A 13,794-nucleotide genomic window follows, 5' to 3' on the forward strand; every position below is an offset into this window, starting at 1 on the left:
AGTTATCTTACATAGTATATTCTCCCCTTCAGTTTATATAACATTATCTAATGTGAAAATATGGCCTTCCTTGAATGCTGATTCCTGCAAACATTCACTGTCTAGAAAGCAACAAGTAAAATGAAATTCTTGGAACCAAGAATTAATAATCCTATGTATAAGAAAAGACGGAGACTTTTAATCAGTGAAATAAAATGTCAGTAATATCTTTTCCTAGATTGTCCTTGTTCTGTTAACTTTGTCATAATTCCATAGAAGTCTATAGTTCTTCTAAACAAACATTCCTGTGCTGATATCTATTTTTAGTGTAGTTGTGGTTTTATTTTCAAATGCTTTATTTTCAAATGTTACATTCACATTACTTTTTTTCTAAGATATATTCTTTGAGCATAGGACAGTTTTTAAAAATTGTATTGGAAAAGTTTTAATTGCTCTCTCCAAAATTGGTACGTCATCATGGGTAAAAATAGATGACTAAGAAATAATTTTTTTAAAAATGATCTCACTCTTCAGTTTAGTTTAGCATGCTCAATTTGGATTTGATGGTATCCACATTTACTTTTATCACCCTTCAGTTATCTATACTTTCATCTATTATTTCTTGTATTAGCACACATATGTAGACAATTGAAAGAAATGAAGAAGGAAAGGCAGAATATAATTTTCTTTAGCTGACTCCCCCATTCTCATCAATCTCATAATAAGTTTTTCAAAGTTCCAATCATATGAGTCAGCATTTATTTTAGGTTAATCACATTTAGTGCATTATAATGACTAAGCAAGTGAGAAGCAGCCTATTGCCACATGACAGATAATTATATTTTACCCACATACAGAAATGAAATATCCATCACAGACTTGGTTCTTCACAGTAACCATAGCATGCTAGTATGTTTGGGTTTAAGTTGTTTGTGTGTGTGTGTGTGTGTGTGTGTGTGTGTGTGTGTGAACTCAATTATTAATTTGTTCCTCCAGCTTTTTCTACTTTACCTGTTACGTGCCTGTCTTCATACTCCTCCCCCTTCTTTTCTTTCCCATCCTTCCATAACCTTTCCATTCCCTTTCTCTCCACTCTCTCCTTTAATCCTCTGATCCATTCCCATTTGCCTCCAATTTCCAGCCCCCTTCCCTTCTCTCCTCTGTCTTGCCTTCTCTTCCCTCTTTTCACTTCTTTTCTATACTGTACTTCTCTCCAATTTGTATATTCTTTCCTTTTTTCTATGTTCTGCTTCTTACTCTAATTCCTCATCACTTAAATATGTCTAAGTCTGTTTCTCACATTCTAATTGTTCTTACTAATTACTAGCAAAATAAAAAATTATAGCAAGATTGGGAAGGAGCAAAATAACTCTACACACATTTATGTGTATCAGTTAATAAGCAAGGCTGTAGTAAGTGTTTACTATCTGTCTAGCTCTGTCTATATAAATATATTTCTGATGATTTAAGGATCTTATTTCATCAGTGTAGGTATTTCTTCCACTGTTGTAGATTGCAGCATTTCTAAGACTTAGTAGGTTGGACTTCAAAAATTATTATGCCTGAAAAATTAATTCCACTTTGGTCAACCTGGTGATGGGCCTCTTAAAAGTTAATCACTTATATCCTCAACCACACGTGGACTGTCTGTCAATGGGCCTCTACTTAAAGCCTTTCCAATTTGTACTCGTCATAAGCCTTCCTAAGCCCAGGATAATCTCAGCACCCAGAAGGCGCATCAGAGTAAAATTCCAGTGGCAATATACAAATATGATGTAATGCAGTGGAGAGAGCCAGCCTTAGGATTATTTACGAAAGCCAGGGTTCAAGTTACACCATTGACATATGTTACCTTGGACAAGTGACTTAACCTTTCAGTGCTTCCTAAAGCAGTTCTCAAGACTAAGCTGTGGGGTAGTTGCTGATCTGCACTGATAGAGGAGGTTTCAGGTCCAGGCAAACTTTTTCATGCAATTATATATGTCATAAAACCTTATTGCTTCCAAATAATTTGGCATCTTAAGGATTTGCAGGCACCTGTCTAGTTTGATTTTGAGCACCTTGTTTGAAGTAAATGAGATAAAACTATCCCCACAATGTGAAATACAGATCTCTTTCTGAGAGAAATGTTGGTAGAGATCTGTAGTCATAATTGGAAGGGACCACGGACATCTAGTCCAACTTCCCATAATGCAGGAATCAGTTCCTTCAGTTAACATTGCTTTACATATCATTCAGCCTTAATGCAACACTTCATGAAGCACACACAAGATACCTACAGAATAGATGGAAGTTAACCTTAGGTGGAAAGACCTCTTGCAATATGGGGCATCTGAGTCTTGACGGAAGCCAAGGATTCTAAGAGTTGAAGATAGGGAGAGATGGCATTCCAGGGCCAGGGAATCATCCGGACAAAAGATGGGGTGCAAGAAGAAACAAGTATCAGTAGAGTTTGATCATGATGTGGGTGAAGGGCAGGAATATGCAGGAAGACCGGAAAAGTAGGAGGGTGTAAGGACACAAGATCTGTTCTTCCCTGTGTGACAATTAAAAAGGTTCAAGAGGCAGTTTCTGGTTAATTTAGTAATTTTATTAATAAGGCCAGCAGGCTATTAATAAATGGATGGTCATTTGGCCATCTCTCTTAGACCAAAGACTCCTAATGGTGGTGGGGTCACAGTTTACATGCCCTTCGAAGAGGAGGTGTTCCTGAGGGATGCCTAATTAGCTCTGCTTGGTCAATTAAATGGGAAGTGGGCTATCTTGGGGTACTGTAACTTAGGTCACTCAAATCTTGGTCAAAGAGACATTAATTTCCATATCACCTGTCTTGATAATAAGGAGAATCAACATTTCTCCTCATCCCTGCCCCCACCTGTCTGAGCAAACACAATGAGCAGGAATACACCCATTAGCTTACACTTAGAATTTCTTTTACTGTCTGATTAGATCTTGGCCCCTGTAAATTTCTAAGAGAGATTTCCCACACTGGTTGGTTTCTGAAGGAGAAGTAGAAAAAGGGAAAAGCTTAGTCCTAATACAAAATTAATTATTAAATATAAGAGAAAAATACTCATTTCTCATACCTGATTATGCCAATTATAGGGTGGCAGACCTGAGAGAGTAGAAGAAAGAGAGGCCCAGGGGCAGCTAGGTGGAACAGTGGTTAGAGCACTGACTCTGGAGTCAGGAGGACCTGAGTTCAAATCCAGCCTTCAGACATATAACACTCACTAGCTGTGTGACTCTGGGCAAGTCACTTAACCCCAATTGCCTCAGCTAATAAAAAAAAAAAAAAAAGAGAGTGAGAGAGAGGCCCATGCCAGCTTGGTAATTAATTTATTTTATTAAGGTTAATTGGGGGAGTTTACAAGGCAGCTAGGTGGCACAGTGGATTCCTCCTGGAATCAGGAGGACCTGAGTTCAAATGCAGCCTCAAACAGTTACTAGCTGTGTGACCTTGGGTAAGTCACTTAACTCTGTTTCCCTCAGTTCCTCATCTGTAAAATGAACTGTAAAGGAAAATGGCAAACCACTCCAGTATCTTTGCCAAGAAAACCCCAAATATCAGAAGTGGAGCCAAGATGGTGGAGTAAAAGCAGTGACTTGCTTGAGTTCTCCCCCAAACCCCTCCAAACACCTATAAAAAAATGGCTCTAAACAAATTCTAGAGCAGCAGAAACCACAAAAAGACAGAGTGAAACAAATTTTCAGCCAAAGACAGCCTGGATGGTTGATCAGAAAGGTATATTGCGCCGGGCTGAGAGAGGAGCGCAGTTTGGTATGGGCGTGCAGATCGCAGAGACCCTGGAGCAGGCCTCAGAGGACTGAATCGTGGGTAGCTGTGGCAGTTTCCAAACTTTTCAACCCACAAATGCCAAAGACAACTTGGAAGGTCAGTGAGAAAAGGCTGTGACTGTGGTGGTGAGACAGGAGCGCAGGATCTCAGCCCCATTCCTTGGGGTGGCGGCTGCTTCCTGAGCTTCCAGTCCACAGACTGAGGGGGAATCGAGTGGCTGATCAGAGGGGGATTGCAGGGATCTTTCTGCTGGTGCAGGATTCTCTTGCTTTGCCAGTTCTTGGATATGGGTCACAATTCTGGGTGGCGGTTCTGGGGTGAGGAAGAGCACTGGCGTGGTGGAACTTGTTGTGGCTGTGGAGAGGAAACCCTCCTCACAGTTCCAAGACAGAAAAGGGTGCTTGTGGTCACTCATAGACCAGTCCAGGAAAGGAGTAAACACCTCTCGCCCTTGATCATAGCACCTTGGAAGAACTGAAAATTTACAGGTCTGTAGAATTATCTCTGAAAACAGCTGCACAAAACCCCTGAGGCTTGGGACAGTACATTCTCCACACTGAAAACAGACTCCTACCTTAACAAAGAATCTATAACTCAAGTAATTGACTGAGATAATGAGCAAGCAGGGCAAAAAGAGTCAGACTATATTATCTTACTTTGATGACAAAGAAGATCAAAACATACAACCAGAAGAAGACAACAAAGCTAAAGCTCCTACATCCAAAGCCTCCAAGAAAAATATGAATTGGTCCCAGGCCATGGAAGAGCTCAAAAAGGATTTTGAGAAGCAAGTAAGGGAAGCAGAGGAAAAACTGAGAGTGATGTTAATTGAGACCCAAAAAAATACTGAAGAAAATAACACCTTAAAAAATAGCCTAAAAAGCCAAGAGGAGAAGAATGCCCTTAAATGCAAAATTAGCCAAATGGAAAAGGAAGTCCAAAAGCTTACTGAAGAAAATACTTCCTTAAAAATTAGAATGGAGAAATTGGAAGATAGGGACAATTTGAGAAATAAAGGCACTGTAACACTAATCAAAAGGAATGAAAAAATAGAAGAGAATGTGAAATATCTCATTGGAAAAACAACTGACCTGGAAAATAGATCCAGGAGAGAGAACTTAAAAATTATTGGACTATCTGAAAGCCCTGATCAAAAAAAGAGCCTAGACATCATCTTTAAAGAAATTATCAAGGAAAACTGCCCTGATATTTTAGAACCAGAGGGCAAAATAGAAATTGAAAGAATCCACCGATCACCTCCTGAAAGAGATCCTCAAAGGAAAACTCCTAGGAATGTTGTAGCCAAATTCCAGAATTCCCAGGTCAAGGAGAAGATATTGCAAGCAGCCAGAAGGAAACAATTCAAGTATTGTGGAAACACAATCAGGATAACACAAGATTTAGCAGCTTCTACATTAAGGGACCATAGGGCATGGAATATAATATTCTGGAGGGCAAAGGAGATAGGACTACAACCAAGAATCACCTACCCAGCAAAACTGAGTATAATCCTTCAGGGGAAAAAATGGTCATTCGGTGAAATAGGGGACTTTCAAGCATTCTTTAAGAAAAGACCAGAGCTGAATAGAAAATTTGACTTTCAATACAAGACTCAAGTGAAACATGAAGAAGTAAACAGGAAGAGAAATCATAAGAGACTTATTAAGGTTGAACTGTTTACATTCCTGCATGGAAAGATGATATTTGTAACTCATGAGTCCTTTGTCAGTATTAGGGTACTGGGAGGGAAAAATTATATGTATGTATATATATATATATATATATACATATATAGATAGATAGATAGATAGATAGATAGATAGATAGATAGATATAGATATAGATAGATAGATAGATGGCACAGGGTGAGTTGAAGATGAAGGGGTGATATCTGGAAAATAAAATTAAGGAGCAAGAGAGGATTATAATGGGAGAAGGAGAAAGGGAGAGATAGAATGGGGTAAATTATCTCACATAAAACAGACAAGAAAAGGCTTTTACAGTGGAGAGGAAATGGGGGAAGGTGAGAGGGAATGAGTGAATCTTATTCTCATAGGATTTGGCTTAAGGAGGGAATAACATACACAATTGGGTATGGAAATCTATCTTATCCTACAGGAAAATAAGGGGGGAAGAGGACAAGAGAGCAGGGGGATGATAGAGGGGAGGGCAGTTTGGGGGAGGTGATAATCAGAAGCAAACACTTCTGAGGAGGGACAGGGTCAAAAGAGAGAATAGAATAAATGGGGGGTAGGATAGGATGAAGGGAAATATACTTAGTTTTTCACAACATGACTACTATGGAAATGTTTTGCATGACTATACATCTATAACCTGTATCAAGTTGCTTGCCTTTTCAATGAGGGTGGGTGGGGAGGAAGGGAAAAAATTTGTAACCCAAAGTTTTAAAAACACATGTTACAAAAAAATTGTTTTCACATGCAACTGGGAAATAAGAAATACAGGAAATAGGGTATTGACATATATCCTGCTCTACAGGAAAACAGAAGGGGTAGGGGATAAGAGAAGAGGGGCAGAGATAGAAGGGAGGGCAGATTAGAGGAAGGGGTGTACAGAATGCATGCCATCTTGGGGTGGGGGGAGGGATGATATGGGGAGAAAATTTGGAACTCAAAATCTTGAGGAAGTGAATGTTGAAAACTAAAAGTAAATAAATTAAAAAGAAAAAAAAAGAAAAAAGCCACTGGAAAGAAAAGAGAAAAAAAAAAGAGTAGTTGTTGTCACTGATAGACCAGAGCACAGGCCAGGTGAGCAATAACCACACCTCTCCTCAGAGAATACTGTCTTGGAAGAACTGAAAACCTATAGACCCACAGAGCTACCTGTGAAAACAGCAGTAAGAAAGGTCTGAAGCTTGAAATAGTGCCCCCTTCACCCCAGGAGAAGAGCCCACTTTTAACATAAAGTTTAAAAGTTAAGAAATAGGGTGGGAAAATGAGCAAACAACAAAAAAGAACCTAAGATCAAGACACAAACTCAAAAGAAGACAATGAAGTCAAAACAGCTATAAGTAAAGCCTCAAAAAGGTGAATTGGACACAAGACCAACAAGAATTCCTGGGAGAGTTAAAAAATGGTTTTCAAAATCATCTAAGAGTGGTGGAGGAAAAATTAGATAAAGAAATGAAAGAAAAGGGAGAAAATTATGAAAAGACAATTAACAGGTTGGTAAAAGAGGCACAAAAATTACTGAAGAAAATAATACTTTAAAAAGCAGAATTGGCCAAATGGAAAAAGAGGTACAAAAATTCATGGGAGAAAATAATTCCTTAAAAATTAGAGTTGGGCAATAAAACAAAGTCAAAAGAATGAAAAAATAGAAGAAAATGTGAAATATCTCATTGGAAAGACAACTGATCTGGAAAATACATTGAGAAGAGATAACTTAAGAATGATTGGACTACCGGTATTCTCCAATTGATAAATGGTCAAAGGATATGAACAGACAGTTTTCAGATGAAGAAATTTAAACTATCTATAGTCACATGAAAAAAATGCTCTAAATCACTATTGATTAGAGAAATGCAAATCCAAACAACTCTGAGGCACCACATCACACCTATCAGATTGGTCAACATGACAAAACAAGAAAATGATAAATGTTGGAGAAGATGTGGGAAAATTGGAACACTAATACATTGCTGGTGGAGTTGTGAACTGATCCAACCATTTTGGAGAGCAATTTGGAACTATGCAGGCAGACTTCAGAAAAACTTTGAAAGACTTATATGAACTGATGCTGAGTGAAGTAAGCAGAACCAGGAGAACATTGTACATAGTAACAGCCACAATATGCAATGACTAAGTTTGATAGACTCATCTCTTCTTAGCAATGCAAGGATGCAAGATGACTCCAAAGGACTCATGATGGAAAATGTTGTCCAAATCTAGAAAAAGAACTATGGAGTCTGAATGTAGATCAAAGTATATTATTTGTGCTCTGTCTCTTTTTTTTCTTTTTTTGTTTTGTTTCTTCTTTCTCATGGTTTCTCCCTTTGGTTCTAATTCTTCTTTACAACATGACTAATGTGAAAATAGGTTCAGTATGGATGTATATGTAGAGCCTATATCAAGTTGCACGCCATCTTATGGTGGGGGAGGGGAGAAAATTTGGAACTCAAAATCTTATGGAATTGAATGTTGAAAACTAAAAATAAATAAATTATAAGTAAATAAATAAATAAATAAAAATAAGTAAAAAAGAATTATTTGATTACCGGAAAGCTATGATCAAAAAAAAGAGCCTAGACATCATATGTCAAAAATTTTTCAAAAGAACACTGCCCTAATATCCTAGAACCAGAGGGTAAAATAGATTTTGAAATAATCTACCTATCACCTCCTGAAAGAGATCCCAAAATGAAAACTCCCAGGAATGTTATAACCAAATTCCAGAGCTCCCAGGACAAGGAGAAAGTATTACAAGCAACCAGAAAGAAACAATTCAAATACCATGGAGTCACAGTCAGGATAATTTTAGCAGCTTCTATATTAAAGGATTGGAGAACTTGAAATGTGAAATTCTGGAGGGCAAAGGAACTAGGATTACAACCAAGAATAATCTACTCAGAAAAACTAAATACAATCCTTCAGAGGGAAAAATGGATATTCAATGAAATAGAGGACTTTCAAGCATTCTTGATGAAAAGATGTGAGCTGAATATAAAGTTTGGCTTTCAAATATAAGATTCAGGAGGATAAAATGTAAAATTGAAAAAGAAAGTATAAGGGATTCAGTAAGGGAAGGCCTTACTTGTAACTCCTAAGAACTTCATCATCATTAGGACAATTAGAAGGAGTATATGTAGAGGGCACAGGTGTGAGTTGACTATGATGGGATGATATCCAAAAAATAAAATAAAATAAAATTAAGAGGTGAGAAAGAAGGATGCACTGAGAGAAGAAGGGAGAGAGAGGTAAAATGGTGGCAAATTATTTCACATAAAAGAGGCATGAAAGGAAGCATTTTACAGTGGAAGAGAAGATGAGGGGGGCAGGTAACACTTAAACCTTACTCTTATAAAAATTGGCTCAAAGAGGGACTAACATACACATTCAATTGGATATAGAAATCTGTCTTTCCCTACAGGAAAGTAGGGGGGAGGGCAATAGGAGAAGGGAGGTGATAGAAGGGAGGGCAGGTTGGAGGAGGCAGTGGTCAGAAGCAAAATAGAGCTTTGAGGAGGGACAGCCTAAAGGGAGAAAAAGAGAGAGAGAGAGAGAGAGAGAGAGAGAGAGAGAGAGAGAGAGAGATAAACAGGAAAAATAGGATGTAGACAAATACACAATAGTAATCATAACTGTAAATGTGAATGGGATGAACTCACCCATAAGATGGAAGCAGCTAGCAGTGGAGTAAAAATTAGAATTTGACAATATGTTATTTACAAGAAACACACTTGAAACAGAGAGACACCCACAGAGTTAAGGTAAGGGGCTGGAGCAGAATCTACTATGCCTCAGCTGAAGTAAAAAAGGCAGGGGTAGCAATCATGATCTCAGACAAAGCAAATACAAAAATAGATCAAATTAAATGAGATAAGTAGGAAACTACATTTTACTAAAAGGTACCATAGACAATGAAGTAATATTAGTACTAAACATATATGCACCAAATGGTATAACTTCCAAATTCTTAAAGGAAAAGTTCAATGAGTTAGAAGAGGAAATACACAGTAAAAATATACTCATAGGAGATCTCAACTTTCCTCTCTCAGAGCTAGATAAATCTAAACAAAAATAAACAAGAAAGAACTTAAGTAGATGAATACAACTTGTGAAAAGTTAGATATGATAGACCTCTGGAGAAAACTGAATGGGTATAGAAGGGAATATCTTTTTTATCAGTAATACATGGTAACTACAAAAAAATTGACCATATATTAGGGCACAAAAAATTCACAACCAAATGCAGCAAAGCAGAAATATTAAATGCATCCTTTTCAAATCAAAAGGCCATGGAAACATAGCTAAAAACCTAAATAATGTAATCCTAAAGAATGAGTGGATCAAAGAACAAATCATAGAAGTAATCAATAATTTCATTAAAGAGAATGACAACAATGAGACAACATAGCAAAATTTATGGGATGCAGCCAAAGCAGTACTTAGGGGAAAATTTATATCTCTAAACACTTACATCAATAAAATAGAGAATGCAAAGATCAATGAATTAGGCATGCAACTAAAAATTTGAATTCCAAATTCTTTCCCTCCTGCCCCTTCCTCTTCCCCCCCACCTTGAAAAGGCAAGCAATATGATATAGATTCTACATGTGTAGTCATCATAATGCATCTTCTTTAATATCATTTCCATTGATAAAACCTTATCTGTTTTTGACATTGAATTTGACAGCACTAAGTACTTTGTTAATGAGAACTTTCTTTTCTGGTTGTTTGGGAGTTGTGTATGCTGATAAGACAGGAGTTATAATACTACACAATTAAAAGCAATAAGCAATTAAAACTACATAGGCATATGGGATAGTAGCCAATTAATATATCTTACCCAGGAGTTCTGCTTCCTAAATTACCTGACTATTTTCAGAATGAGAATAAAAGGTCTCATGGAAGTACTTGAGCTTTTTCCCCTTTAGATTCTACATATGAATGCTAACCCAGACTCTGTAGTAGAGAGGGAATAAACTTCCAATCTACAGAGATCCAAGGAAGGAGAGAAAGACATTAATTATCAGTATGGCTATGTATAAATATATATCATCTATCAAGCATTTACATTCCCTAGAGTGAGGAAAAATAACACCTACAGTTATAAAATCCTAAAAATCAAATATATTCTTATACATATAATAAGAAGGGTCATACAATCCACGAATTAGACACAATAAAACTAATCTTGGCAGTTACAGCTTAAGGTACAATAAAACTTGAAAGTAAGTTTAGCAAAAATGAAGTTTAAACCAACATCCTATACCACAATAAGACCTGTATGTCATATTTCACCGCATAATCGTCGTCATCTCCCTCGGTTTTTTCCCCCCAGTTCAAAAATTGGTTTATAACCTTAATCAAGCTGCCTAAAAGGTAAACAGAGGAGCAATGTATTCACTGGTGGCATATGGATACACATTTATCTCTTTGAGGGCCTTGTGCATTGTCAGTATATTTCTGAAAATCAATTTGCTTTGTTTAGAGTGCTGCAGTTCTAATGATATTGTCATTCAATCCAGTGAAGAGCCTTAGGTAAGAGGGGAGCAGCTGGCAGGTGAAGCTGCCTTGAGTAAGTCACATGATATGGTAAGACTTGCATCTTCCTGGTTAGCTAAACTGTACAATTCTTCTGCCAGTGATGCATTAACATGCAAATTATTACTTTCTGATTATGGGCAAATATAAAAAACTATTTTGCGGGCTTCAAGCTGAAAGTGATTGTGTTTTCTGAACAGCATGGAAACAGTGCTACAGAAAGATAATTTTCAGTGAGTGAAAAATTGGTGGAAGACTGGTGAAAGCTTTTTTTTTAAGCCTCACATAATGGTCACACCTCACTTTTTTTGCAAAAAAACTTTGACATAAAATCTGTGACAACTGTACAGTGAAATATGGTAGTGTAAATATAAAAGGTTACTCCATATATATGAGGTACATTTTGCAAGTAGGCGGCTAGGGGAAGAATTTTTTTTAATGTACTTTTAAAAATTAATTGTTTTCAACTAATAAGCATTTGTTTTCTCTTCCATCTCTCTCCCCTGAGGAAAATAAAACAAAAAAAGATAAAACCCTTGTAATAAATATGCATAGTCAAGAAAAACTAATTCCCATATTGGTTATATCCAAAAGTGTGTTTCATTCTCCATAATTAGTACTCCACCTCTATCAGGAGATGGATAGCATTCCTTATCATCAGTCATTGAGTTGATTAGAGTTCTTAAGTCTGTTCATTTTTACAATGTTATTGTTATAGTATAAATTATTCTCCTAGTACTTTTCATTTCACTCTGCTTCAATTCCTATTCCCAAATTTTTAAAAAAAAGCCTGTCCCTTTCATCATTTTTATGATATAATAATTTTTAAAAATTTTTTCATATACCATAATTTTTTCAACCATTCACCAATTGATGGGCATTCCTTTAGTTTCCAATTCTTTTCTAACATAAAAAGAGCTTGTATAAATATTATTGTACATATGAGTATATTTCCTCTTTCTCTGATACATTGGTCATCTAGGTTTTGCAATTGTATTGATAGATCACAGTTTAGTAACTTTGGGGGAATATGGTGTATTAATGTGCCTTTCCCCCGTTAGCCCTTCCATCATTGGTCATTTTACTTTTTAAAAATTTTTTTTTTTTTGGTCAGCTCTGCCAATCTGATGGGTATGAATTAAAACTTCAGAGTTGTTTTAATTTGCATTTCTCTAGTTATCAATTTTCCAAATTTATTTTTCTCATATGGCTATACATAGCTTGTCTTTCTTCCCCCGAGAATTACTTGTTCTTATCTTTTGACCATTTGTCAGTTGGGAATGACTCATTCTTATAAATTTGAATCAGTTTCTTATATACTTTAGAAATGAGACCTTTATCAGAGAAACTTGCTGTGAAGATTTTCCCACCAGTTAACTATTTTAATCTTAGCTACATTGAGTTTTTTGTGCAAAAACTTAAATTTTATGTAATCAAAATTTTTGGTAAAAGGGAGAGAATAAAGTGAGCTAAAGAGGGAGGGAGTACTGAAGTGGGGACTTTCTTTTTTCTTTTTTTATATTAACTGATTAATTTTTAGTTTTCAACATTCACTTCCATAAGATTTTGAGTTCTAAATTTTCTCTCTCTCCCTCCCCTCACCCATCCCTAAGACACCATGCAATCTGATATAGGCTTTACATATACTTTCCTATTAAACATATTTAGATCAGATTTTATTTGTGTGAAAAGCATTTTGTAATTGTGTTCATATAGTTCCTGGTTTTGTTTTGGCAGGTAGACTCCCAAATATTTTATGATGTCTACGGTAACTTTTAATGGAATTTCTCTTTCTATCTCTTGCTATATAGTGATATATAGAAATTCCAATAATTTATGTGGGTTTATTTTATATCCTGCAACTTTGCTTAAGCTGTTTATTATTTCAAGTAATTTTTTACTTGATTTTCTAGGATTCTCTAAGTATACCATCGTATCATCTGCAAAGAATGATAGCGTTGTTTCTTCTTTGCCTATTCTAATTCTGAAGTGGGGACTCTCAAAGTATAGAAAATAAACTTCAGACTTCATAACCTTGCCCAAGATAAGCCCTCTTTACCTTGATCTGGGTGTAAACAAATAGGAATTATGTTTAGAGATATCTTTCTTGGTCATATTATCTCTTCTAGGCAATGGAAAAATGGATTATGTCTATAATTAGGTTGCAGTCAACAATGACACACTGAAAATGGAGGTGAGCCATCATGTAGCAAGTAACAACAGTTGGACAATCTGTGCTTGTACTCATTAAATATGAAAAAAAATCAGAACAAGACCTCCATTGAGTTGGGTGCTTACTTTATGGAGAATATACAGAAAGATATGGATAAAAATGGGACATATTTGAGAAGGTATGGAAAGAATCCAATTGGTAATGATGGAAAGAATACCAACACATGCCAATATGATTAATAGGTACCTCTGTTTCCCATGGTTGAGAAAGGTATTTTTTTTTAAAGAGTACTGGCAAATTTCCTTACAAAGAAACTTTGTTACTAGAGGATTCACTAATTCAGGCATCCCTGTAGAGCACAGGACAGTTGTCTTATTTCCCATAGCTCATCAGTGCTTGATGATTTGAGCTCTCACTCTGTTCTGCTCACAAGCACCTCTACAATCCCTGTCCTTACTATTGTGATTTCAGAAGATTCTGTAACAAGTTCACAAGAGGCCCATTGTTCCATAGAAAATGATTCTGGTAGTCAACCACAGGTTCTGGGCCTTCACTGCTTTCTTGAGTAGGAAGGCTACCTTCATTCCTGCCTACAGATTGAGTTGGACAAACATTGC

Source organism: Vombatus ursinus, unplaced genomic scaffold, assembly GCF_900497805.2.
Source record: "Vombatus ursinus unplaced genomic scaffold, bare-nosed wombat genome assembly UNPS02014828.1, whole genome shotgun sequence".
Taxonomy (NCBI): domain Eukaryota; kingdom Metazoa; phylum Chordata; class Mammalia; order Diprotodontia; family Vombatidae; genus Vombatus; species Vombatus ursinus.